This window comes from Pinus tabuliformis, chromosome 8 (genome assembly GCF_031772625.1).
Source record: "Pinus tabuliformis cultivar Carrire ecotype Pingquan chromosome 8, CPIR1, whole genome shotgun sequence".
NCBI classification, from domain to species: domain Eukaryota; kingdom Viridiplantae; phylum Streptophyta; class Pinopsida; order Pinales; family Pinaceae; genus Pinus; species Pinus tabuliformis.
In genome coordinates, this window is record NC_142294.1 from 1,622,998,533 (window position 1) to 1,623,025,900 (window position 27,368).

Here is a 27,368-nt window from a genome sequence, read left to right on the forward strand (position 1 = left end):
AAAATCAGACCAAGAATACATAGAACACTTGAGGTAGGTTTTCACAATTTGTAGAAAATATGGCATATCTTTAAATCCAAAGAAATCACTATTCGGCCTGGAGGAAGGTAAACTCCTAGGGCATATAATCTCAAAAGATGGTATTAGGATCGATCCAGACAGAATTCAAGCTATCCTACAAGTACCTCATCTGAGAAACATCAAAGAACTACAAAGCTTTCTAGGAAAAATTAACTTCTTAAGAAGGTTCATTCCTAATTTGGCTGAGCTCACAAGACTGTTAAACAATATGCTGAAAAAGGATTCCAAGGTCAAATGGACCATGGAAGCTAGACAAGCCTTTGAGGATATCAAAAGAGCATTGACAAACACACCAGTCCTAACAAGCCCTAGGTTTGATAGAGATTTCATCATTTTTTCTTTTGCATCTGAGCATACAATTGCTGTTGTTCTGTTACAAAAAGATGACCAAGGCTGTGAAAAACCCATTGCATTCTTTAGCAGAGCCCTTAGAGATGCCCCCTTGAAGTATCAGATTATGGAAAAACAAGCCTATGCATTGGTAAAAGCAATCAAAGACTTTAGAATCTATATCTTGTACTCTCATGTCATTTCCTACGTCCCAAATGCAGTGGTGAAGGACATTTTAACCCAAGAAGGAATTGAAGGTAGGAGGGGCAAGTGGATTGCCAAAATCTTAGAGTATGACATGGAAATCAAGCCTACCAAACTGATAAAAGGACAAGGTCTAGCCAAGCTGATGGCTGAAACCAATTTCCAAGCCCTTGACATTAATGAACTGGACAACGAACAGGAGATGGCGACTCCATAGATCAACCAAGCCTTTATGCAATCTCCCTGGTATGCTGATATATGTTTTGTATTGTTAAACCTGCAAGCTCCTCCAGGGTTGTCTAGAACTAAGAAAAGGTTCTTGAAAATGAAAGCATCAAAATTCTGTATTATAGACAATGTTTTGTTTTGGAGAAATCATGAAGGAATTTTACTTAATTGCTTAACATTGGATGAAACTGACAATTTCATCAAGGAATTTCATGCAGGTGACTATGGAGGACACTTATACTGGAAATCCACAGCTGATAAAATCATAAGGGCTGGATTTTATTGGCCTTCCTTGTTTACTGATGTGAGAAAATTTGTAATGTCTTGTCACAAATGTCAAATTTTTGAAGGCAAGAGAAAGCTGATGCCTTTACCACTCAAACATGTTTCAACTGAGAGACCATTCCAGCAATATGGTTTAGACTTTATTGGTGAAATTGACCCCCCATCCTCTGGCCAGCATAGGTGGATTCTGACTGCTACAAACTATTTCACCAAATGGATAGAAGCTGTCCCCTGTAGGCAGGCCAATGACTCCATTATTATACAATTTCTAGAAACCAACACCTTGTCCAGATTTGGTTGTCCAGACAAAATTATCACAGTCAATGCCGCCGCTTTCAAGTCCAAAAAATTGATCAACTTTTGTCACAAATATCATATGACCTTAGGTCATTCCACTGCTTACTATCCTCAAGGTAACGGCCTAGCTGAGTCTTCCAATAAAAGCCTCATCAACATCATCAAGAAAGTTTTGGAGGAAAATAAAAAGCATTGGCATAAGAAGTTGGTGAATGCACTGTGGGCAGACAGACTGACCACCAAGAGATCCATCGGTACAAGTCCATATGAGCTAGTTTATGGAATGGAAGCAAAGTTTCCTTCATCTTTAGGTATTCCTGTAATCAAGTTGCTACAAGAAATACAAGCTGAGCCCAATGACATTCAAAGAAGGATCAATCAGACAATCCACCTACAACAAACAAGAGAGTAAGTCTATCAAAGAACCCAAGTACTACAAGAAAAGCTCAAAAGAGTATTTGACAAAAGAACCAAAGCTGAAGACTTCTTTATAGGAAACAAAGTGCTGAGATGGGATTCCAGGAGGGAGGAGAAAGGAAAACATGGTAAATTTGACTTCTTGTGGAAGGGGCCTTATGTAATTTATGTTGTACAAGGTAATAACACCTATTTTCTAAAGAGTTTGGATGGCTCAAACACTGAGGAAGGCCCAGTCAATGGGAGGATGCTTAAGCATTATTTTGAACCCCTTTGATCAAGCACTGCTCAATTGTATATTGTACATAAATTTGTATTTTCAGTATGTTTATTTACAGCGGATAGATGAAGGTCCAAATGAAGTAGATTTTGAGAAAGACTAAGGTGCTGCATTTTTTTGATGTATATTATTGACCTTGTCATGGGAAAGCAAGAGAAGGTACTTGGGAACTATCTAGGTGATGAGAAACACTCAGAGAAGCAAGGTAAGAACAGTGCTATGATTTCACAGCAGATCAGCTTAATGAGTATTTCATACAAGTTTCTTGGATTCAGATGGATAGTCCTTAACAAATGGAAAGTTTCAGACTGCAAAAAGAATGAAAAAAAAAGGCAATCTGACCTGCTGATATTGACTTTTCATCTGGAAAAGTCATCCCCAAGTGGAGCCACTGTTAGCCTCCTATACCAATAGGGTTTCATTTTTCATGGTTGACAGTAGGAGTGCCAAAAATTTTCATCTTTGATGATACAAAGGTTCCATTTTTGTGAAAGAAGCAAACAGTTAAAACATGTAAAGAGGGTGTGCCTTGAAAGAATAATCAAAAGGCAAGAAAATGAATTGGTCAGAAAAATAATGGAAATGAACCCCAAAGAAAGACCAGGAAAGTGGCCAACCCAAATGCCACTACTATCTTGATGGATGCCTCAACAGTTCAAACTCGGCCATGCCATGTTTTAAATTGCCTGTTTTAGACTAGAGAATGAATACCTGTTCAAACAGTTCAAGCTTGACAGATGAGTAGCTGGATAGAGAAAGGAAGGAGCCCATCAGCTTAATCTGGGCCCTTGGAAGATATAAGGGTAGATTTAGATAGGAGGGCAGCAAAAAGAAAAGAGCATATGAGTGTTTGCAAGTCTAAGTGCACCCTCACTGAAGTAACAAAAAATGCTAGGTACTAAGCTGGGTAGGTAGCCAGAAGTTGCAGAAGCCTGATTTTATTCATGTTTTGGCCTTGATCAAGAAGGCACATATTAGCATTTGCAGAGGTATCTATGCAGCATTTTGAAGACAAAATATGGAAGCATGTCTAACTTCCCCTGTTTTCCCCAGAGACTCTCTTTCTAACATCCCCTTGAGGACTTTAAGACCTCCCTAAAAAGTCCTCCTTGTATTTCTCCTTGGAAAATTTCATGACAAGTCTTGACCTTCTTCTCCGAAAAGAAGCCACATTTCTGGTGTAAAACCATTCCTCACTTTCAATCTTTCACATCCCCAATTCACATTGACTTCTAACCCTATTATCTAACTCCCTAAGTGCTCCTTTTCCCCTACTATTATAGCATTTTTGTGAAAAAACCAAAAAATATGTAAATACCCCCCCCTTGGGCATTATAGCCATATATTCAAAGTTCGGCAAACGTTACAGGATCAAGGGTTTTCATGAATTTAGATTATTCTATAATTGGGGATTAAATTAACATTTGGTTAGTTTAATAACCCTTATCCACCTTATAAACCACAATATTGTATTGTCCCCGCTCATTATATGAATTTTTGGAAAAAGCCCACTTTAAGCCGCTTTCCCAATGTTTGTATTTCGGCGCGCCTCACCAAAAAGCAGAAAATATTAAGAAATACCCGCTGGGTGTCGCCACATCGTGCTGACATGTTCGCGGCCCGTCATCCGTCGGATCCGGGCCCTCCCATCCGACGGTCCACAGCAATTTCGGACCACCCCCTCCTCCCGTCCTTTACCGCCCGAAATCTGTCAGAGGGTGACGTAGGGTCTGGGACGCGTGCCCGTTTGTTACTGGAGCGGGTGACCTCTAACTATTACCGAGCCCGTACCTTAAGCGGTCTGATAATACTGCCAACCACCATTCGTTACCGCTCTCCCTTTCCGCCCCATGTCATCTCCGCATCAGCATTACGTCACCCTACCTTCCGCCATTTCTCCAATTTGTCTACCACGTAGCTCGTCCATGTCAACCCAATCACTAGTTGACACGTCATTCCTCCGTACCTGACCGGACCAATGATGTCATGCTGACGTCATCCATCAAAGAGGCGCCAAATACCAATTTTCCTATATTATCGCGCAAAAATCGTTTTTCCCCATTTTTTTTCACCAAACGCACACTGTATTTCCTGCATGTCGTTTACGTCGCCTGTCCGCCAACTCCAAAGTTTGCTCCCTAGCTGCCAGCACTGTGAGGTTCAATCAACCTTCAACACCATCGGCTATACAGTTCCTAGGTACTTATCAAATTCCCTCTGCATACCCTGGTCCTTGCAAATTCACTGAATTAAACGAGAGAAAAGGGAAAACATAAGAACTGCTAAAAAATCCTAAGCAGGAAGAACCTCCATCTCCCACTGTAAGCCCCAAATTCACCTGTAGGGGCTCCCATTGTTCAAATTTACCAAGCTTCCACAGCTTATTGCGCATTTGCGACTTAAAGCCATTACTAGACAAATTCCACTGTAAAAGCAGTACTCAGTCCCAACATTGGCTCTTTTAACCTCTCTCAGGAGCATTTTAACTCTGTTTCACCGCAATTTACCTGTTTTCTCTCTGCAAATCGCCTTATCGATTGAAATTCACTACTCTGTGTTACCTTTTTTCAGAAAGTCAAGTTCAATACAACTCCAAATAACAGTTAACAATGGAGACCCCTATAGCATTGAATATTGCACCTTTGAATGCCCCACATAAAGACCTAGAATGGTTGGCCCTTGCTGACAGAGATTATCAAATGAGAGAAACTGTTGAACTATGTAACAAATATCACATAGAAACAGTTTGTGAGCTAAAGAAAAATCACAGAGATGGTACTGACCTCTTGGGAATCTGGAAGTCCCACTTACCAATCTATTATCTCCCTCAAGTGAATGAGTTCCCTGATTTGATTCACCAATGCTGCACAAGTTATGACCCCAATCAAAGGGTTGTTCTGAGTCCTTCAGGATTTGTATTATTCCATATCACTCTTGAAGCCATCAACCAAATGCTACAATTTCAATATGCAAAGCCACTGACTCCTCTTTCTATGCAACTTTTGCTGGAGCAAGGTGCCAAGCTGTCCAACTCACAAATTACAAGAATTGGCCAATTGTTCATGCTCCCAGGATTCCAGCCCCGGCAGCCTCCCCCATATCTACATGTCTGGTTCAATGACATAGGGAGACTGCTAGTAGACATGATATCCTCCATCTTAGGATTCAAAACCAGTGAGTTTGTGGATGAGACAACCTTGGTAATGCTATCCATGTTCACTCCAGGACAGGCCCCTGTTGTCCAGTATGATTATGCTACATTTATAGCCAACAAGATTCATGAACAGTTCATGAACCTGGAGAGAGAGATGGTATTCAAATACACCTCTTATATATATCATCTGCTATTGTACAATCAGCCTGATAGCTATCCTATTTTCCTCAAGAAGTTAGATGAAAAGGGAAACAGAAGTTCTGTAATGTTCTGGACATCAGTCTGTCATCATATTCATTACTCACCATACAACTACTGTGAGTTTATTGACCTCTTCATTCACCCAGCCTTGTCCCTGCTACAGAGTTCCCCTCCTCCTAGACTCACTGATGATATGCAGAAAATCCTCCAGCTTTCTAAGAACTATAGCATTGGAGATTGGTACTTCTACCAAGACCACACAGTGATCAGGATATATGGCTATGAGCTAGCCCCATACAGACTTCCAAAGTACGTTCCCATGAGACTTTTTGCATTAGAATACTTCCGGCAATTTGGCAATGCAGATATGATCCACTTTCATAGCAGAAATAAGAAAGCACAACTGAAAATTAAGCACCAGTTGGGTCCATTTATCTTTAACAAGAGGGAAGAAGCTTGGGAAGAGGCAGACAAAATTCTAAAAGGCCTCCTCCTCAAGACAAGCTTCTATTGGGCACCCTATGACCCTAACCATTTCATAAGCCTCAGAAGAATCAAGTATAGGGTTGCCACCTATGATCACTTTAGCATTCCAGAAATTGAAAAACATGCTAACCAACTAGAGTGGAGAGAAGGCACATTAGTGGAGGATTATTCTGAAGAGGAATTAGCAGAAAGAGCCATTAAAACTTTAGAAAAAGTAGTTGACTTGGAATATTTTTGATAGGTTTAGTCTTCAGCCCCTCAGCATCTTGGAAAAGCTGCCTCTTCGTCCACTGTTCCCCAGCAGTCTACCAAAACAACTGATCAAGCAGCAAACATGGCTAAAGGCAAAACAGTACAACAAGAGGAGTCACCTCCTAATTTGGAACAACAAGTAGAACAGCAAGAAGGCATAGCTAAGGCACCTGCCTCCACAGAGCAGCAAACACAAGAGCAAATCCCTCCAAGGCAGGAGGTAACAGTTGAGTCCACAGTTTTACAAACACCAACTAATGAAGAAAGAATGAGGAAAAGAGATAGGCAAGAGGATACGCCTCCTACTACTTCAACGGATCAGCAAGGTGAGAAGAGACAAAGGCTAAATCCCTTTTCGAAGGAGGAATTGCAGGAAAGACCAACCGATACTATGCTCCCTCCTAGCATTCAAACATCGGCCAGCTCCTTGCAGCAAGGACAAGAAATGCCACATGGGGCAGAGGTAAGTTCTTCAAGGCAGCGATCCAAGGCGGACTCTAGCATCAAGAAGCAGTTCATAGACATCAAGAAAAGAAATGAGCCTCTCAAATACCAGATCTACAACCAACTCTTGAAAATGGCACCAACTAATCAGCAAAGGCTAATGTCTGCTTATGATATTCAAGAACAAAAAATGACTCTTAGTCATTTTAGGCCTACTATGCAGCAACCTCAATCAGTTGCTGATTATATCAGAACTAATTTGGAGATTTTCGCCAAAGACATCCACCGCATGGACCAGATCGAGCTACACAGGCAAACAGGGGAGATTCTCTATTCAACATTCGCTGATAAAACCCTATTGGTACACCAATTGCAAAATTCTCTACACAATACTACTGCTCAGCTAGAATTAGAAAAGGCATCATCTCAAGCCAAGGACAACAGAATCAAGTCCTTGGAAGAAATTATTATAGAGCTGGGACATGATCCAAAGGACCCTAGGGGTGTGCAGGCACTATTAAAGAAAAGAGATGAAGACATAGCAGCTATGAGAAAGCATATCAAGCTGCCAGCTACCCTTCACCCTCAGACTGGAGAGGTTGCAGAGCAAAAGAAGGATCAGGATGTGGTTGCTTTACTCCTGAGTTTATATAAGAGATTGATGGAAACAGAGAGTGCATTGGAGGTAGCATTAAAAACAAAACAAGGTGAAGTACCAATTCAGCCAGCATAGACATCTGCATCCACTGAAGGTGTGCCACTTTCTACTACTGCAGCAAGTCCTCCCACCGGACAGACATCAGAGGCAGGCCCTTCAGGCTCAGCACCAGCTACAGGAGTATCAGCACCAACAACAACATCAGAACATGTGCCCAGCCTCAACATGCAGAATATGATGAAGGAGCTTGAAGCACTAGAAGCACAGATGGCTGAACTGAATGGGACTAAAGAAAAATAGGTTGCTATTGAAGAAAAATATGATAAATCAAAGCAGAGCATAGCTGAAAGAACAAGAGAGGTAAGGGCTCTTGAAAAAAGAATAAAGGAACTGGAAAAAGAGCTTTCTCTTGATAAGGTTATAGTTGAAATTAAGAAAATCCTATGGGCCAACATTGGTCAATCCATTACAGACCAGTGGTAGTATATTGAAACTATCCATGAGCATATGGATCTCATAGGCAGGGCCCAATCAGAAAATCAGAGAGCTAGGGCATCTCTACGCAATATGCCTGAAATAGCCAACAGGATGATTAATGTCCTTAACAATCGCACTGGCCCCCAGCTGGCAGGAATGGGTATCACCAGCAGAACTGATACCATTTTACTAGTAAAGAGGGTGCTTACCTTGAGAAATTATGTGCATACATTGGACAGAAGGTGTCAAGAAATGCAGGCAGATGTGAATAAATTTATTGAAAAAATCACAGCATTGCATAACAGAGGTCTTCCCAGCTTGGTAACTAGTGCAGGAAGGTTACTGTCACATGAGAACTATGCCAAAAGAGTCAATACCTATGCCACAAACCAGATCACTGCATCAGCAAGTGCCCCAGAGGAAACAGGGCCTCCATCTGGGCAGAGTCTCTATGACAAGCTAGAGAATTTATTCTTTATTATGAATGAGATTAAACATCTTTTTGAAGTGCCTCCAAACTATTACAAATACGCTGAGGCAGATGAGAACTTAGGAAAAATCCTGAGACACCAATTGCCTACACAGGAATGGTGGATGGGCATGATACAAACTTTGCTGTGAAGATACAAGTTTATTCACCAGGTTTTTGTGTATCGATCACAAGTCAGCATTTTCAGAATATTGATATAGTTGCTCTGACTGGGAAAGGAGCAGAAAAGGCTAACTCAGCAATCAAATTTGGCGACCAAAGCAGGACCTATAAATGCAGATGACGGGGCTAAGGCAGCCACACCATGACAAGGCAGTAAAAGGAAGATTTCTCAAAATCAAAGCAAAGCACTCGACCGAGCCCGGTTGCCTCCAAAAGTCAAAGGATTTCTGACAGAAGTGAACAGTCATTCATTGTTCATTTAAAGTAGCAATAACTATTGCATCTACTATTTTGAGAGTTGGTAAAGAAATTTATTAAGCGAATGACTCATCGTTAAGATATTTTTGTAAAACAGTTGTATATATATCCCCACGCATAAACTGGTTTGGGTTGTTGATTTCTCTTCTGAAGAGCTATACTGTAATTTCATACTTTTAATACAAGAAGCTGATGGAATTTCTGAAGTTCTGCGTTGTTTGAAGTGTTGTGATGAGCTTTCTTGCTGCTGCCAGATTCCTGCATTATTTCATGTTACAATAATTTTTTCTGAACCGTGTTATTATGTTCTCTTCTCTTTCATAATCCGCTTATGCTGTATGTTTCTTAGGCTTAGCATTAGAGAAAAAGAATAGTTCAGGATTTGTTTAATGAACACCCTAAACTCAATCTCTGCTGTTAATTATGTCTTTTTCAGAATTAGCTATGAATGTGAAATTCTTAATTGCTCACATTTACACTGAATCTTTCATAGTAAATACTGTTCAGGAATTCTGAGTTGCTCCTGAGTAATATTTCATTTCTCCATATCACCAGCATAGTGAAAGATTCTTAGTTGCCTCTCACTGGCTGGAAATAGTCTATTTTCCCAAATTTGAAGATTGTTTCATGAGTGCCCATCTGGCCCTGCAGTATCATCATTCTCACTAAATACCTCAAGCAACACATAATCACAGACTCCAATGCCCAATGGACTAAAAACCTCTGAAAATTTCATTTCAGTTGTTAGAAGACATCATTCAGTGCATCATAACTAGCCTAAAACATTACAAAACAAAGCTAAATTCTAAAGAGAGAGCCCTCTCTGATTGCAGGTAGGCTAGAACCTGTGATCCAAAGATTGGTTTGTGGTTACCTCAGCCGTATTCCCTTAGGAGTCAAAGGGAACAACCTGAGTGATAACACCTGGGGGCATGCAAACCTTTTGGCATGCAAGCGAAGATCGACCATTTATTTTTTAAATTTGTAGGTCCTCTAACCCTTTAAACTCGTAGGATTGGTCGTTTCCTAACTTGCATAAAGAAAGGATGTGGGGAAAAACTCTAAAATTTGTCGTTTTTATATATAAGACATTCTTATCACACGACTAGATTAATCAAGCAGTTTTAGTGCGGACTTCATGCTCGTTAAAAAATAAACATAAGCAATGAGCACATGTTCCCCCAGAGTTTAAGCTCATTAAAAAATGAACCAATTTCTGGTAAATAACCATCGTGAATGTAATACTTCAGCCTTTAAAGCCTTGGTCATGTTTTCACCGTCACCTCCACTTTTGCATTGGTCGATCATTCACCTCCATTTGATTGTTTACCCATTTTGAGGAATAGCTGTGAAGAGTGATCTCACTAGCCATCCTTGTAACACTGTCGTGATTGGAAAATTCCAAACCTTACCTGGAATCAGTTGCTACCCATTTTATCACTCGTTCCTCAAAAGACGAGTCTCCTTTAATCTCTTTTCAATTGACTCGTAAAATATGAAAAGATTGCTGAGCCATTGGCCTCTCCAGCTCGTTAAAGGGACCGGAAGTGCTATCCCTCCTCTAAATTTTAATCTTTTTGGACCTGAGGGATTATTACACAAAAAGATCGAGCGCTTGTTTTGTTCCGCTCGTTAAAAGTATCAGAAATTCATCCCTTCTGTATTGTTTTATACTTTTTTGGACTTAAGGGATTAGATGGCGAAAAAGGAATTTTGGAGTTTCCTTTACGTTCCTTTTCAGACTCTCTAAAATTGAAAAGGACCGAGTAATCTCTGTCGTTAAACTCGTTAAAATTTTAATAGCGACAAACTTGTCTATAGACAAGAACGAGTTTCACTATCTCTAGGCTCGTTAAAACATAGCGATGGGTTTGCTTGAAGGGAAAATTATAGAACAAGCATATGTTATCCTCCTCAAGCTTGATAAAAATAAAGAGGTACTGGTTAGCAATGACTGGGGAAAATTGGGAAGAAAACTTGAAGAAACTTTGTTGGTAGCAAGTCGCTCTTGAACATGACACTTTCACTCTGCATCCAAGTCGGGTTGGGTTGTTTCATTCACCGGTCACATCACCATGGTCCCATCATACCATCCACATTTGGGGTTAATGCTACCAATCCATCACGTCAGTGTCACCAATATGTTCAAGAGAAGTCATTCAGAGAATTCACCTGTGTCTCACCCACTACAATACATTTATACTCCATTCTTTCATGACCGCCACCCTGAACCTTATATCACCAGATCGTTTTCACCTCCCTTAAAATAATTTGCTCCGTTCCGTGTCATTGATGGGGGATTCATTAAGGCTCTCCTGTGACAGATCACTTCTTTTCGACATCAACTCATTATCCAAGAAGTTGATCTAGGAACACCCCATTCAGTACTTTGAAGCTTTCATGCCTCAATGGCAAGTTTTTCACTTCCGGCGACAGGTTTACATCAATGACCTTCGACCGAAAGATTTTCCGTGGTGTTCGATGCCAAGTCCTTTATTCACACCACGTGAATTGTACTGCAGTACCTTGAGGATCATTATCATTATCGGTTATTCCTCTCGCACTTTTTAACAACTTATATCATTGGCTGGTAATCAAGCGATGTCTTTCCATGTTCGACTTCAGAACATCTCTCACATGGATAGACTTGTACTTCGAGTGAAGATCGAACGAGATTGAAGACCTCGGATCTAGTTTCATCCATTCTGGCTGCGATATATATTCAGGAAAATAAAGACATCAAATGTACATCATTGCTGCACAGATAATCATCCAATCAAAGGGATGATGGCTCTATCAGAATCATCAGTCTACACTCAGACGATTGTCTGCCTTATGTACATGAAAATGAATTTATAAAGCTGAGCATGGGAATGCCTGCCTCAGCTAGATCATGAAAATATTATGAAGATAATGTATTGTATTTTATCTTATTACAGGACTCCTCCCAACTTGAAAGAACTTCGGATCCTCATAATAAAGCATTTCACCCGACATCAAAAGATTAACAACCTCATGCTTTAGGGGGCAACTGTTATAGACATTTTTGGGCCCTACGACCCCAAGCATGAAATGTCCATAAACCAAGGGCTCCTAAGTCCCTAAAAGTGTTGTTTTAACTGTTATAGACATGTTTGTGCCTTACAGCTCTAAGCATGAAATGTCCATAAATCAAGGAATCCAAAGTCCCTAAAAGTGTTGTTCCTACTCCTAAAGGAACAAGGTCAACAAATTACAGCTTCTCCCAGAAGTTCTCCACCAGAAACTACTCAAAATTGGTCAAAACTGGATCAGCGCACCCCTAACACAGAGGTTTTGACACTCAGCGCAGGTAGCCTTCACGGGAATTGCGTTTCAGTGCACCTAAATACACTGTTAGGGTGCGCTGATCAGAAAAAGACAAGTGGCGGAGACAGTTTGCGAGGTGGATGATCATGGAATCTTCTAGAAACTTCTCATGGGACACTTGCCTCTCAAAATCGCCCAAGGATGAGTAAGAGATCAATGAGATCTCCAAGTGGCATCAAGAACTATCAGAGAGAAGACACTAATCAAAAACCTAGAGCTGACTCACACCTCTACAAATATCTATATATAGATCTCTCATCCCAGAGATCCAGAGGTTGGAGGCTGGAATTTTGTTATTGCAAAGAATTGTTGTTGGTTTGAGATTGGAATCATTGGGTGCTTAATGCTTTGAAGGGGGTGAAGATAGGAATTCCATTTGTTGGGAAGGAGATGCTAGATTGGAGCCCTCTGGGTTGTATCTCTTCCTGAACCTTGTTATTCATCAATAAAGCTATCTTGGTTTCTCCTATATGCTGATGTATTTTTGATGTATGAATGCATTAGTATGTTTAGTTTATTTCTAATCCTAAACTAGTTATGAATGTGAATATCTGTCTTTGTGTAGTTTTCTTCTCTTGTCGCAAGTAGCTCTTCTCTTGTGATCTTACAGGAACCCGTTGAAGCTAGACAAGCAAGAAGGCAAGTAGTTGTTCTCTTGTGATCTTGCATGAACTTGTTGAAGCTGGGCGAGTGAGAAGGCAAGTAGCTGTGAACTCCCAAAGAGAAGAGAGACCGGATCGAGGGACAAATGAAAGACACCGGTAAGTCTATTGATCTCTCTTCTTTCACATTTCATAAAGGAAGAAACCAGAATAGCTGTCCTTGTTTGTTGCTAAGGCACTGTCACACCTTAGGTGGATAGGATCATCCTGCATAGGCATTTTTACCCACAACAAATTGGCGACTCCACTGGGGAGATCTGTTTAGTCATTTTATTTGTGTTTCTATCATTTTTTGTTTCATAGACTTGACAGCAACAATCAAACTGCATCTGCTATTCCCGGATGCAAAGTAGACAATTGCTGCTTTGATCCAATCACTGGACTTGTCTATGATCTGAACAATGGACTCACAAATGATTTGATGATCCTTTGTGATAGATCTTAGTACCCCCTCAAAGCATCCCTTTGATTGCACCTTGCTTGTTTCTTTTATTTGGCCTGAAACAGTGAATTAAATAGCAATATGTGACCCAGAACCTGTGGGAAACGAGAGTTTCTCCTTCAGCGCAGACCTAGTGAAGGGATTCTGCATTTCAACGCAGATCCCGTGAAGGCTACCTGCGCTGAATGTCAAAACCCCTGTGTTGAGGTTGCGCTGAACCAGTTTGGCCTTGTGCAGCTGGGGTTCTCTGCTCTGTTTTGCCTTGTTTTGATCTCTGATTTTTGCAGCCTGTAACCAGCATAGGTACCAGTCTGATAACTCCTTTTCTCTGCTTAAATTCCGCCTCCTTTTATACAAAAAGACTGTGAGTGTTTTTATGTGTTTGTGGCATCATTTTCAGTTTTCCTTTGCAAGAGTGAAATAGTCATCCTGTAGCCCTTGATTCAGATCTGTTGATTGTGATCTTAGGAGAGAGTTCATTGGCTGTTTACAGTTGATTATACATTTACTTTTGCTTTTGGTTTGAGTTTGTCTCTTTTAAGTGTCGAAACAAGTGTTCATTTCGAAAGTCATAAAGTGTTGTATTCTCTTCTACCCTTTCTGATTTCAAAAAAAGTAAACTTGTTTGTATTTGTCATTTAAAAGCAAATTCAAAGTTGTACAAAAAGCTTTCTTTTTAGGCATCAATACTAAGAAAGCAAAAAACAAACACCTGCATTGCACATTTGCATCTTGATAGTTTGCATGTTGGATTTAGGAAAAGTGCATTAGAGTGTGCTGATTGCTCTTTGAGAAAAGATGGTGTCTTTCTTTTCCCTTAGTAGCTAGGATTTTCAAAGTTGAAAAGATATAAAGCTTGCTTATCATTTTTAGACTGCATTTAGGAATTGTATCATACATCTCATGGTGAACCTTGAAAGGAAAACTTCTAAAAAGATCAACCTAAAATAAATTGAATGAACTTAACAACGCTTTGCAACATAACGCACAACATAGAGGTCTAGGCTAGAGACGTGTTCCGGCGTCGTAAAGCCTGGTGACTGTCGATCTCGTTGATGTTGGGTGATTCCTCCTGAGGGACGATAGCGCCAGTACGGATTGTGCTCCCACGTAACGTCGCGTATATATTAGGAGACCCCTATAGGCATAAAACCTTTATCCTTAGGAAGCCGTGTCGGCCGCCCTACTAATCGCAATGCACTGAACACAGCATTCAGGAAGATCGACCGCCCGTACCTTAAAAAGTATTCTGCGGTTTTGCGAAAAGTTTGGCACACCCTCTGCCTAGAACTCCAGAGCAGTTCCTTTTGGCCTTTTTCAGACTCTATAACGGAAAAAGTCCATCCGAGCATTTGTCACTTCGGGCTCGTTAAAACATCGAAGGAGACTAGAGTCATCTTTAGCTTTTTCTCGACTCTTTAAAAGTGAAAAAGCAAGTTGTGTCTAAGCGTCGTTAAAATTTATTTTAAACGGAATAATCATCACCATTCCCTCATTGATCTTCGAAGTTAGTCTCTTTTCATCGTAAGTTCTTGTAGAATCGCTAGAAAATCTTTTGGATAGACTAGATATGTCTGAATAACCGTCGACATCCAGGACTGTGTCATCCGACACAGCAGCGGCAGAGCCTCCTGCTGCTACCCCAACGATGTTCGATGGTATACCATCTGTCCCGGCAAGTTATCAACAACAAGCCGGAGTCCCATCAGGGACTGCTTTGACGGCATGGTTAGTTCCTATTTCTTCATCCGGATTATCATCTGGTATTTCTTATGTTGAAACTCAACAAATTAATCCAATGTGTCTTCAAAGGCCAATCTGCCCTTTAAGTACTGGATTGCCACCATATGGAGGGCAGTATGCCTTTTTATTGTTCCCTCCCAGAGAACAACCATATGAGAGTTTACAACAAAGTTCAGGTCAAACTGGAATTACATCCAGCGGTTGGGTACCAATACTGCCTCAGCAACCAAGGGTTGTATATTCAATGCAACCAGTCCACCCTGTGTCGAATATTCCCACTATACCTGCTATGGTGACTGCGTCGCAAGTACAAGCACTACCTGTTGTATGTCAACCCCAAGTTTCTCAGGTTGCAATACAACAGCCTCTTGTCTCAACGACTCAATCACAACCTCAGGTTAGTGCCTCCTTATCTGGAGCGACTCAGGCTCAAACAAGTACTATGACTCCTCATCTTGGTCAATCATCCAGTATTGGACAACAGCAAATGGTCCAACAACCAGGGCTGGTTCAATCAGAACAACCGCCATTCCAGCAATCATATCAAGGACCTGAGCAACAAGTCTTTGTAAGTAATGGGCAACCATATTATAGTGGTTATGCCCATCAACCTTGTCAAAGTTGCCAGCATTATGCTGGTATGCAAAGACCCACTGCTCAGGCAATTCCATCGTATCCTGGGTATGCTTCGCCTAACCTGAATCAACAGTTGCCCTTTGTAGCAACTCTAGAATTACCAGATCTAAACCGGCTGACGAATGATCCAATTGCTTATGCCCCTTGGTGGCCAGCGATTCCGCATAAACTTCCGTTAGATATTCCTAAATTTAATGGAAATCCAGGTGAAGATCCATCGAATCACATGATGACATTTCATCTATGGTGTTCATCAAACACCCTAAACGATGATTCGATAAGGCTTCGCCTTTTTCAGAGGACGTTAACGGGTCCAGCGGCAAAATGGTATATTGAGTTGCCTAGAGCTTCGTTCGACAACTTCAGTACCTTAGCCACGACTTTCTTAACCCATTTTCAATTACCGATAAGGTATGAAATGGGAACGGAACTCCTAACCAACTTCAAACAGACAATGGCCACTCACATATTTGATCATATACATGTGTGGCGACGTCGTCGTAGGATGGTGAAAACGTACGTTCCCGATCAGCTATTAGCTGAATGGTTTATCAAATCCTTACTTCCTACAATCACGGAAGATGTGGCAAAAGGGGGAGTCGTAACAGAAGAGCAAGTCATTGCTCGTGCGCAATATCTGGACTTGGTCTATACTCAGTCTGGCACGCTCTACGACAAAATACCTGATGCCCCTAGACCGGAATTCTCAATTCCTCCTCCTCCTAAATCAAACACTGACTCTCATGCCGGCAATGGCGTGATTGGTAAAACAGATACGAAATCGACAAAGGCTACATCTAAAAAGGCCTGTAAGATTTCTAGTCAAAATGCAAATGAGGAACTTCTTGCCTCGGAAGTAATGTCATGTCGACCGACAAGGGCAAACAACTGAAGCAACCAGGGGGCAAGAAGAAAAAGAAAGGGAGAAAAAGGAAACCCCCTGCGGGGTGTCATATATGCGATGAGGATCATTGGACGAGAGATTGTCCACATATAGCTGAAGTTAAGAAACTCTTTAAGAGTTCAAAAACCCCAGCGGTATTGGCTGATCCGTTTCCAAGCCGGGAACCAAACTGGTTGCTAATCAAAATGGTTCCTGATCCCAAGTGCTTATGTTGTCTGTCTTAAGGCAGCAAAATGATGCTTTGACAAGGAATAAAGATTACGGGAATCCACGGCTGTCGAATAACAAGGCTAATGAACAACCTAGTAGTTCGACGACAACTTTAACCAAAGTTGTGCCACCCATCATTCCTGAACCAATGATAAAGTCGCCAAAGGGAGTAGTACACAAATCAACATTTAATCCTCGTGCCAAAGTAGCACAGAATTATAATATAGTAGAGGACCTGGCCCAATCGCCGTCCGCTATGTCAACACTTGAGGTACCGCAAAATTGCCCCTCCCAAGAGCAAGCTTTATTATCAGCAATAGGTGGGATTGGCCCAATGGATTCCAATCTTGTGGCCTTTGATCATAAAGAATATGACCCTCAGTTACCAGCTCAACTAGCTTTCCTTATTCAAGTGAAAGCCCTCAACAAAACTGTTCATCGAATAATTATTGATGAGGGGGCATCTACATGTCTTATGTCGATGAGTTGCTGGAAAAATTTAGGCTCACCACCCTTGTCGAAATCGTCAACGACGTTAAAAGCATTTGATGGACGATCATACACTCCATACGGGATTTTAAGTAACTTGCAAGTTGAACTGGGGGGCAAAACAGTAGAAGTTGATGTTGAAGTAATCGATGGAAACCTCGATTACAACATCCTACTGGGAAGGCCCTGGATATATGCCATGGCCGCAGTTGTGTCGACATACTTCAGGAAGATTGCATTTCCCTTTCAAGGAGGAATTATAGTCGTCGACCAACAAACTTTCCTCCCCGACAGTTCACAAGTTACGGGAAGCACTCCAACAATCCATGGAAGCAATCATTCGCTTCAAAACATTGGAGTAGGTCTCCTAAAAGACCCTGCCTTAATGGGTACTTTTGCCCTACCGCCTGCGAGTAATCTGGCGGAAGTAGCCACAGTGGAAACCTACAATACAAAATCTTCTATATCTAATGGATTCGGAAGATTCCTAAACATTTTGTCAGCATGGATCATCGCCCTAATAGAAATACTGTAAATACAATGGGCTCCGAGGACGGTTCTTATCTCGTGTCAACCTCATTAAAAAATGAAACAAGGAGTCATGAGGATAGTTCTTTTACTGTGTCAACCTCAAAAATGAAACAAATCCCCTCTCCGAGTCTCAAAGGTAAACCTTCATTCCAACCACCGAGTTGAATGCAATGAAGCTTGGGGGGCATGCACCTCGATTTGCGTTATTATGCTGGGGGCATGCAAACTTATCATCAAGCAGTTTTAGCACACAATTCATGCTCGTTAAAAAATAAACGCAAGATCCGAGCAGTTTTAGCACATAGTTCATGCTCGTTAAAAAATAAACATAAGATTGAGCAGTGTTTTTCCGCGTTTAAGCTCGTTAAAAAATGAACTACCCTCCGGTAAATAACCACCGTGAATGTAACATTATCAGCCATTAAAGCCTTGGTCGTGTTTGCCCATCACCTCCACTTTTCCATTGGCCGATCGTTCACCTCCATATGATTGTTTACCCATTTTGAGGAACAGCTGCGAAGAGTGATTTCACTAGCCATCCTCGTGACACTGTCGTGATTGGAAAATTCCAACTCGTACCTGGAATCAACTGCTAACCCGTTTATCACTCGTTCCTCAAAATACGAGTCTTCTTTAAGCTCTTTTCATCTGACTCGTAAAATATGAAAAGATTGCCGAGTTTTGGCCTTTCAGCTCGTTAAAGCGACCGGAAGAGCTATCCCTCCTCTAGATTTTAATCTTTTTGGACCTGAGGGATTATTGCACAAAAAGATCGAGCGCTTGTTTTGTTCGGCTCGTTAAAACTATCGAAAACTCATCCCTTCTGTATTGTTTTATACTTTTTCGGACTTAAGGGATTAGATGACGAAAAAGGACTTCGGGAGTTGACTTTACGTACCTTTTCAGACTCTCTAAAAATGAAAAGGACCGAGTTATCCTTGTCGTTAGACTCGTTAAATGCATTAAATAGCGACAAACTTGTCTTTAGACGAGAACGAGTTTCACTATCGCTAGGCTCGTTAAAACATAGCGATGGGCTTGCCCGAAGGGCAAGTTATAGAACAAGCATATGTTATCCTCCTCAAGCTTGAAAAAAATAAAGAGGTACTGGTCATCAATGACTGGGGAGAAATTGGGAGAAACTCAAGAAAACTTTGATGGTAGCAAGTCGCTCTTGAACATGACACTTTTCCTCCGTACCACAATCGGGTTGGGTTGTTTCATTCACCGGTCACATCACCATGGTCTCGCCATACCATCCATATTTGGGGTAATGCTACCGATCCATTGCATAAGTGTCGCCATATGTTCAAGAGAAGTCGTTCAGAGAAGTCAATCGTGTCCCATCCACTGCCATACATTATCCTTCATCCTTTCATGACTGCCACCCTGAATCATATGTCATCAGATCGTTTTCACCTCCACCAAAATCATTTGCTCCGTTCCGTGTCACTGATGTGGGATTCATTAAGGCCCTCCTTTGACGGATCACTTCTTGTCGACATCAGCTCATTATCCAAGAAGTTGATCTAGGAACAACCCCTTTCAGTACTTTGAAGCTTGCATGCCTCAATGGCAAGTTTCTCACTTCTGGCGATAGGTATACATCAATGACCTTCGACTGAAATATTTTTCGTGGTGTTCGACGCCAAGTCCTTTATTCACACAACGTGAATTGTACTGCAGTACCTTGAGGGTCATTATCATTATCGGTGATTCCTCTCGCGCTTGTTAACGGTTTACCTCATTGACCGGTAATCAAGCGATGTCTTTCCATGTTCAACTTCAAAACATTTCTCACATGGATCGACTTGTACTTAGAGTGAAGATCAGACGAGATTGAAGACCCCGGATCTAGTTTCATCCATCAGGGCTGCGATATATATTCAGGAAAAATAAAGACATTGACATGTACAGCATTGCAGCAGATAATCATCCTACCAAAAGGATGATGATTTCAACAAAATCATCAGTCTACCATCAGACGATTGTCTGTTCTATGTACAGAAAAATGAATTTATAAAGTTGAGCATGGGAATGCCCGCCTCAGCTAGATCATGAAAGCAGTATGAAAAATAATGTTTTGTATTGTATCTTATTACAGGTCTCCTCCCAGCATTGGAAGAACTTCGGATCCTCCTAAGAAAGCATTTCACCCGATAAACGGCCTCATACTTTAGGGGGCAACTGTTATAGACATTTTTGTGCCTTACATCTCTAAGCATGAAATGTCCATAAACCAAGGGATCCAAAGTCCCTAAAAGTGTTGTTCCTACTCCTTAAGGAACAAGGTCAACAAATTACAGCTTCTCCCAGAAGTTCTCCACCAGAAACTACTCAAAATTGGTCAAAACTGGATCAGCGCACCCCTAACACAGAGGTTTTGACATTCAGCGCAGGTAGCCTTCACGGGAATTGCGTTTCAGTGCACCTAAATACACTGTTAGGGTGCGCTGATCAGAAAAAGACAAGTGGCAGAGACAGTTTGCGAGGTGGATGATCATGGAATCTTCTAGAAACTTCTCATGGGACACTTGCCTCTCAAAATTGCCCAAGGATGAGTAAGAGATCAATGAGATCTCCAAGTGGCATCAAGAACTATCAGAGAGAAGACACTAATCAAAAAACCAGAGCTGACTCACACCTCTACAAATATCTATATATAGATCTCTCATCCCAGAGATCCAGAGGTTGGAGGCTGGAATTTTGTTATTGCAAAGAATTGATGTTGGTTTGAGATTGGAATCATTGGGTGCTTAATGCTTTGAAGGGGGTGAAGATAGGAATTCCATTTGCTGGGAAGGAGATGCTGGATTGGAGCCCTCTGGGTTGTATCTCTTCCTGAACCTTGTTATTCATCAATAAAGCTATCTTGGTTTCTCCTATATGCTGATGTATTTTTGATGTATGAATGCATTAGTATGTTTAGTTTATTTCTAATCCTAAACTAGTTATGAATGTGAATATCTGTCTTTGTGTAGTGTTCTTCTCTTGTCGCAAGTAGTTGTTCTCTTGTGATCTTATAGGAACCCGTTGAAGCTGGACAAGCAAGAAGGCATGTAGCTGTTCTCTTGTGATCTTGCATGAACCTGTTGAAGCTGGGCGAGTGAGAAGGCAAGTAGTTGTGAACTCCCAAAGAGAAGAGAGACCGGATCGAGGGACAAACGGAAGACACCGGTAAGTCTATTGATCTCTCTTCTTTCACATTTCATAAAGGAAGAAACCAGAATAGCTGTCCTTGTTTGTTGCTAAGGCACTGTCACACCTTAGGTGGATAGGATCATCTTGCATAGGCATTTTTCCCCACAACACTAACCCCTAAAGGAATAAGGTCAACTGATTACAGCTTCTCCCAGAAGTTCTCCATGAAAAACTGCTCAGAATTGGTCAAAACAGGATCATTTCAGCTGCTCCATAGGCCAAGTGCATTGCATCTCACTTAAGTACACTGTGAAGGTGCATTTCATTTCAAAAAGCCCTTCTATGGGGTGCGATGGGCGAGAAATGACAAATGGCAGTGTCATTCCGCGAGGTGGAGAGGCAATGGAAGCTTCCATAAACTTCTCCTGTGACACTTGCCTCTCTGAATTCGACCAAGGATGAGTAAGAGATCATCAATCTCCAAGTGGAAGCAAGAACTATCAGAGGGAAGACACTAATAAAATCATAAGATGACTCATCTCCCTTACAGATATCTATATATGGATCCCTCATCCCAGAGATCCAGAGGCTGGAATTTTGCATATTGTAAGGAATTGATGTTGGTTTCTTGAGACAAACATCAGACTATTGGGTGATCTAAGCTTTGTATGAGGTGAAGAGGGGCTTCCTTGCTGAAAGGTTGATGCTGGGTCAGAACAACTGGTTGTAACTCCTCTTGGCTTTTTCTTGTTTATCAATAAAAGCTATTCAAGTTTTCCTCCATACTTTTGTGTCATTCATGTTTGCCGCATTTGTATGGTCAATTTACATCTGATCCTAGATTTTTTATGATTATAGATCCATGTATTGTATAGTGTTATGCTACTGTGATCTTACAGGTACTCTGTTAAGCTGGGCGTGCAAGGGAACAAGTGGCGAAAGACTATCAAAGAAGAGAGGAATTGAATCAGGAGATTAGCGCAAGACAGAGGTTGGTCTTCTTTGTTCCTCTATATCTATACTTCATAAAGGAAAAACGAAAGTAGATTTACTCTGTTTGTTTCTAAGGCAGCTGTCACACCTTAGTTGGATAAGCAGTTCTGAGTAGACACTTTTCCCTGTAACAACTGCGAAACTCCTATTTGAGCGTGTACTAACGCGATTTAGATGTCCAAGGATCTTAATGAGTGATCGTGGTACAGACTTCCTGAATGAGATGATCAATGCACTCATGGAGGAATTTCAGGTATATCACCAGAAGAGCACAACTTATCACCCATAGGCTAACAGGACAGTGGAGGCCTTCAACAAAGTGCTTGAAAATGTGCTAACGAAGGTTTACAATGCTTAGTGAAGTGATTGGGACCTACACATACCTGTAGTATTGTGGCCTTATCGAACGACATGCAAGAGGTTGATGGGACAAATCCCTTTTAGGCTTGTCTATGGTGTGGAAGTCGTGTTGCCTATGGAATACATCATGCCTAGTCTGCACATAGTAGCACTGATAGGTATGATGGATCGCGGAGCCTTGGAAGAGAGGCTCATGTAGTTGGATGAGCTTGAAGAAGAAAGTTTGATAAATTTCCAGGAAAATTTAGGATGCACTGGTTAGGGCCTTATGTTATTAAGGAGATTACTAATGGAGGAGCAGTACAGCTGGTCAAGTTAAATGGAGAACCCTTCCCATTAAAGGTGAATGGTAGTGGCTTGAATCCATACACCGGTAGTCCAGCCATGTGACTAAATGAAAGTAGCACAACCTTAGCACTCCAGGCAGCTGAAAGGAGGCATGGGACTATAAACTACACTGCCCGAGTTGGGGAGCTGCATGATTGGAAGATGGTGTGAAGCAAGGATGTGTCACTGGGTCCGTGACAGCATGGAGAGAGATGTGCTATCTAGGGAGAAATCATGAATGTTGGATGGAAAGTGACCATTAAAGTCATTTTTCATGAAAAGATGAAAGAAGTGAGTACAAATGGAGTGGGCAGCCAACATTTAAGACGAAATTTATGGCTTAGATCCTTGAAAATATGTCTCCAATCTGGCATTAATGCACTAATTTTTGGGGGAACTGTCAGATTTGAATTTAGAATGCCCTATAAATTACAAGTGGCTATCCAATGAAAAACACTTGGCACTTTGATTATTCAGTGGTTGAGCTCTCAAGCGCCTATGAATCATGAGAAATATGAGATTCTGATAGTTTTTGGGGTATTTATGACTTTGCCAGTGGACACATAGGAATTCTTATGGAAGATCATTTTTGTGCCCCCAGAAGTTATCAATACACAACAAGTAGTAGAGGAGCCGGCATAGGAAATGGAGGGAGAGGCTGAAGTAGCTACCCCGGAAGTGGCCGAAGTATTGGCGGAGGTCCCTAAATCCCCGAGAACGTTGAGACTGAAGCCAACCCCAACCAAGCAGACCATTAAAGACAAGAAGGGCAAGTAGCCTGCCATCCTAGTGTGTGTGTCACCAAGATGAAACCCACCAAAGCCCACTGCCTAGGAGAAAGGCAAGGCTATAAACCTAGAGGTAGAAAAGGAGGATATCAAAGACATCCCCATGGACGATGAGGATGTGGGAGTGGAAATAGGGGAGGTTGAAGCCCAGGTTGTGAACCCTATTACATGGTTATCAGAGCATGTCCTTCCGTGCAAGCCTAAGTCCAAGGTCCCAGAGGACATTGATGAAATTAAGACTCCACTGCAAACCCCATTGCTACCAGATGAGATCACTTTTGACAAAACGTGGTTGGCACGGGTGTCGATTTTCAAGCTCAAAGACTGGGACTTGGTGGACCATGAGAAGTTCCCGCCCCTAGTGACCAAACATTTGATGCACCGCATCATAGGTAGAAATACGAGGATGACTGCACTGGAGTCACAGAAGTGGCTCAGAGGAGTAGAGAAGGCAGGATTACTTAACCTACTCTGGGTGCCGCACTATAACCGCACCCCCGTGATAGTGTTAGTCATTAAGCAGCTACTGTGCTTGGTGCATGATGGGTGTTTGTGGCTGGAGGAGCCGATACCCATCATTGATATGTTGATTCACCACATGACATGTCTATCATATATAGGCAAAAATACAGCTATGATCTTTGGTGGCAAGGGTGGCGAGCTGACGCTCGCAGAATCAATGAAAGAGAAGTTCAAATTGGTGAAGAAGTCATGTGGGTACACTATCTCCAGCATTTGCAACCATGCTGTGAAGGTGGAAACACAGATCCTTGTAGGGAAGGTGATGTGGAAGTGCCACACTAACGAGGTATCGATGCTTGTCATCATGCTCGCAGAGCAATGCATGGAAGGAGTCCAATTTAACTAGTAGGACTACTCTCGCAGGGAGTTCTTGGCAAACTATCGCGAAGTGAAAGAGCAGCAAGATGTTCCACTATGTATGGATTGTGCTATCAATTATGCTCGTAGCGTGGGAGCTACCAGAAGAGAGCCAATTCCCCTTGGTCATGCCAGACCTTCCTGAAGCAGCGAAGTACGCTTCGCTGTGGGTGACCAAGGATGCGGAGCACATTCGGGACAGCAAGATCTTCTAGATCTTGATGGAAATGAATATCAGGATGGCTATCAATTACAAGCCATGATTGTCACCCATGGTATATGCTAACCTATAGAGCTATGCCAAATTCAAAGCTGATTTCCATCGAATATCAATCAGGGTGCAGAAGGACCCTGCAGAGAAGTGGTACAATTTTCCATACATAGCCATAGATGATGCCATCGATGCGGTGTTGGAAAAATAACCAGTGGAATGGCACACCACCATGGACTTGGAAGTGGGTGGAAGCATGGCTCTCCACATAGAAGAAGAAGGATGAGGCCAAGTTGAAGATGGTGTAGCTAGTCGAAAAGAGGAAGAAGTAGGCCACTGACAAGGCCAAGGCAGAACAGACAGGAAAGGAGGCAGAGAAACAGACAGGTGGCATAGAGCGAGGCTCTGACAAAGGCGCATGGTCACCTTCACCTGAAACTAAAGAAGAGGACATAAAGCAGCACAACGCAGACCCTTAGGAGATGTCCAACCACATTAAGTGCTCGAGAGAGTAGGAAAAGGGAGGGTCTAGAAAGAAATCTAAGGCAACCAAGACCTCGCTAGACCCTGTCACACTAATGGAGGGAGATTTATATGACATCGATGACATAGTCAGAGATGTCATTGAGGAGGCCCTACAAAAATTTGAAAAGTAGCAACAGATCCTCCTAGAGGCCATCCAGACTAGACTGCAGGAGTTACAGACCCGCACATCACAATTTGGTATGATGTAACCAAGTTCGCTATTGGCACATCAAAGGCTACTAATATGCTACGCACGAAGGCTTCCAATGCACTAGTGTTGCCAGATGGAGCACTGACAACAAAAAATGAGGCCGAGAAGCCCACTATCAGTGCCTTGAAGGGAGTGGGATTGAACCTAGCAGTACTCCCGTACGAAGCACTCCACCTCTTGTAGGATGGAGTAATTGCAGAGCTAAGGGCCTGCGAGTACTGCGCCCTCCAAGTGATCAATGAATAGAAAATAAACAATGAGCAGATGGCCTTATAGAAGAATGTTGCCATCGCCACTGAGGTTGAGGTGACTAGCAAGAGCAAGAAGATCATACAAGTCATGGAGGACACCTACAAAATGGTCCCAGAATTGGTCATTCTGGAGGAGGAGCCAGTCGAGGTCCGCATCCGTAAATTTTCCACAAGAGTGCATGACACTTGGACAGAGATGGCACGGGTTTAGTTCGAGCTGAACCTAAAAATTATAGAGCTCTAGTTGAGCGCTCAGCCTTTAGCACCACTAGAGGTAAAGGAAAATCAGGTGGATGTTGTCATAGAAGTAGTCGTAGTAGTGGAGAGTGCAGTAGCAGACTGCACACAATTTTTCGGACAACCATTGAGGTCCTGACCAGCTTGTAGGAGGATCCAAACATCTAAACTCCAACAGTGCTATGATGAAGTAAAGGGCACAGTGTGAACCATAATGCTGACATAGAGGTTAGCCAAGTTTCAGGAAGACAAGTAGGTAAAGGAATAGGTGGACATAGTGCTGCACAAGGAAGCATTGCCGAAGGTGTGACTAAAGCCCTAGCTGGAGGACACTTATGTAGTCACCAGAAACATTGAAGGAAATCTTGTGACTTTACAAGAGACACAACAATAACTTCAGGCTGACAGCGCAGGGGCAGTAACAAAGAAGACAGTTGAATATGCGAAGCATGCAACAGCTCAATGCACAACCAAAGTTGCGATCATCAAGGTTGAGCTAGACGGGCTTCACACAAAGATCTCTGCACCTACCGAGTGAATCGAGGGTGAGTCACGATGTTTGTGTTGGGGGTTTGTTGGGGATGGGATCGCCCAAGGGAAGTTTTGGGACTAAAAGCCCATGTTTAAGTCAAGCCTTTGTAATATTATTATAAAGACTCTGCATTTTGTGATCGTTGAGCATGAAGGTGTTATGTGTCATAAAGGGTAGTCTGCCCTTAGTTTTTTAAAGTAAAGTCAACTGTAAGAGATCCACCCATGGTCTGTGTACCATGGGATTGTATAAAAAGAGATAAGCTCTAAGTAGTTTAGGCATCGATGGATAGAATGGCAGATCATGTAATAGAGTGACAACTCTGAAGTAGAAGTCTAAGTTGTAGGTCGTAGTGTAGTGTAGATAGAGGCTCTGCAAAGGCCTAGGGTAGAAGTCCACAGTTGAGTGCGCAGAGGCGTAGGGTAGAAGTCCGCAGCTGAGTGCGCAGACCCCTGCAGCTGGGTGTGGAGGGTGAACAGAGTTTGTAACACTTGAGATATTAATAAAATGAGTTATTTTGTAATGTCTGTGTATTTGTTTTGTTGACAGGATTGGCTATTTTGTGTATTAATTTCCTTTATTATGCTTCTATGATACGCGAATGAATACAATTACATTGAATAATTAAACACAGTTATGAATATCTGATTATGCAGTGATAACTTTAATTATTTGACAAAATAAGAAAATCACTTAGGGTAATTGAGCAATCTGCACGGTGCGCTGCGATAACAACACAAAAGTACCTAAGCCCCAGGTTAGGGCTACGCAAAGGTCAATCGTATACTTTCATGAAGGTATTAAAAGTCGGAATAGAGGGTTTGTATTACAAGCCCTAGAGAGAGATCACCTGCACAAAGGCAGGGATAGAAGAGATCAAATGACATCACAACCATCTCAGTGTGTGGAAACTTCGTTCCAACATCCCCCCATACTCCTTTGGGTGAGACTTCAGTCCACACTCCATGAGCTGATGCCGAAAGGGCCAGTAGTGTAGGGATTTGTTTGGCTAATTAACATTCAACCTGGGTCAGGCCCCCTCAAACCAATAATTGCTCTACCGGAAGCTGTGCATGTTCTTTATGTTGTGTGTTCCTAGCCGAGTTGGGACTGAACCCTTTCAGCCTAGAACTCACCTTCACCTCATTCCCCCTTCTAAGTGTTAGAACCTCTCATACACCTTCCTTGACTCACTGCATCAGTCACACCCTTACTACTGACAGAGTTATCTTACTTTCCTTTGT